The 1,917-nt window shown below is 34.7% G+C and overlaps 1 long non-coding RNA gene across 1 annotated transcript; it reads right to left on the minus strand.

The window, feature by feature from the left end:
* Window positions 1-818: 818 nt before the first annotated feature.
* On the minus strand, window positions 819-1,393 carry LOC138857876 (uncharacterized). The gene is made up of 2 exons (XR_011397098.1): window positions 1,075-1,393; window positions 819-1,005 (listed from the first exon to the last, which is right to left on the minus strand). It is a non-coding gene; the product is annotated as an uncharacterized lncRNA (long non-coding RNA).
* Window positions 1,394-1,917: the final 524 nt, after the last annotated feature.

Consider the following 1,917-nt stretch of genomic DNA (forward strand, 5'->3'; position numbering starts at 1 on the left):
GGAGACAAGCAACTCAGCAATAACTTCAGCTTATCAACTTCAAGATATAATTGAAAACATTGTTTTTTAATTAGAACAAAAAGGAACACTAAAATAAATCGGTACGTTTAGAGCGATTATAAATGACGCACCAAAGCGCTACACTTCCAACAAAAATGCAACGAATAATCGAAAAAACCACCAACAACTCGTTAGGCAAGCGACCGTTGACAACAATTTTGATGGTTATTAAATTTAATCTCTCCCAGATCAGCTGAACATGAAAGCAATAATAACAATGAAAATGACAGACAAACAACATAAACTTAATTGACACGCAAGATTTCAATACAAACACACATACATACTCCTAAGGCTAAAAATAGAAATCTTCCAGTGTGACCACAGCAACACAGTGGAACGAAGGCATAACCTAAAAGTGCATCAAAAGGCAACGAAAGACTGCATCATATCTGTATTAATTTGAAACTTGAAACGGCGGCAATTCTTGTGTTAATTGAAACGGTTTCATTTCTGACAAGATCAAAACATGATTACCGGAAGCAAACTAATGGGAGAGTCAAAGTGCACCAGAAAACTGATTAGTATTACAAGTATTCATGCAATTAAGTAAAAACTGAACAAATTAAGAAACTAAAACAAATTGCTAAATCTAAGCGCTGGTTTTTTAACAAAAGAAGTATTGTTTTGTTGGGGTTTTTAAGTGATCTCCTTGGCTTAATCAAACCCCCGCTTCACCTTCGGTAGAGGTTTTATCTGCACACGGTTGATTTTTATCATGTCGCGAGTTAAATTCAAATACTTCAGCAGACGTCACATTTCCGTAATATTTGCTCTTATACACACCTCTAGCCGAATTAGGTTTATTTAAATTCTAGTTTTCATATGAAGAAAGTCACGCAGATTGTATCTGATATTTAATACATAATTTCGTATTCCTTACCAACAGCAAAGAAAGCGTAAGAACATGGGCTCTTGTTCTTCTCACATCAATCCGTCATCGTTCTACAATTGGAGAGAAGTTAAACCGGAGCATATATGTTATAAGTAATATTATCTAGTACATGTACATACATATGTATGCTCTCCAGCAAGTCCATATATAATTGATTACGCAAACTTAAGTCATTGCCGGATGGTTTGCTGTACCTATAAACCATTGAATTGTCGGTATCTCTTTTTCTGGGCGTAGATGAGCACAGCGGCATGTGAAGTGGTATACGTAAGACTCACACTATGTGTTCACTGATTACAAAGATCAATAGGCATATAAATGAAAATTGATGAAGTTGAATTCAAAGCGGCTTCAGCGTCGACTTCAACCGAATTGACATGAAAGCTTACAGCTCGACCAGATCGTTGAACATAAATGCATTGTTGTTTGGCTTTGTAAAAAGTCAATTGTGATTTTTACAGCATTTACGCCTATTTATGTACACATTGTTCTTTTTTTTTGTTTTTTTATGTAACTATTTGCTGTAATATGTACAATGCTTATGTACACTATATATATACCTTGTACATATATATATAAGTAAGTGAGAAGTTCATGGACTTGACTTAAGTAATTATACGTGAGAAAATAATTAATTTGACAATTAAATTGAATTCTACTTGGATATTATTAAGCTGTCAGGTATTTTCTTGAGTTGTGCCGTCTTGAGGTGTCTTCATAAACACACAGATGTGTGTTTGTATGTCTGTCTTTATCTAGTATGTATCTAAGTGTTTATGGGCTCGTTGTTTTGTTCATTTGAAGTTAGGCGATATATGAGAAATGTTTTCTTGATTTCCTATCAACTGATTACGACGTATTTAGTGAGAATCTCATAAAGCACAAAAGGTTCCCAACCCTTTGAACGCTCAACCGAGCCGTAGACAGCTAGTTACCAGTTTAGTTGGTCAGTTGGGTTTTTA

This window comes from Bactrocera oleae, chromosome 6 (assembly GCF_042242935.1).
Source record: "Bactrocera oleae isolate idBacOlea1 chromosome 6, idBacOlea1, whole genome shotgun sequence".
NCBI classification, from domain to species: domain Eukaryota; kingdom Metazoa; phylum Arthropoda; class Insecta; order Diptera; family Tephritidae; genus Bactrocera; species Bactrocera oleae.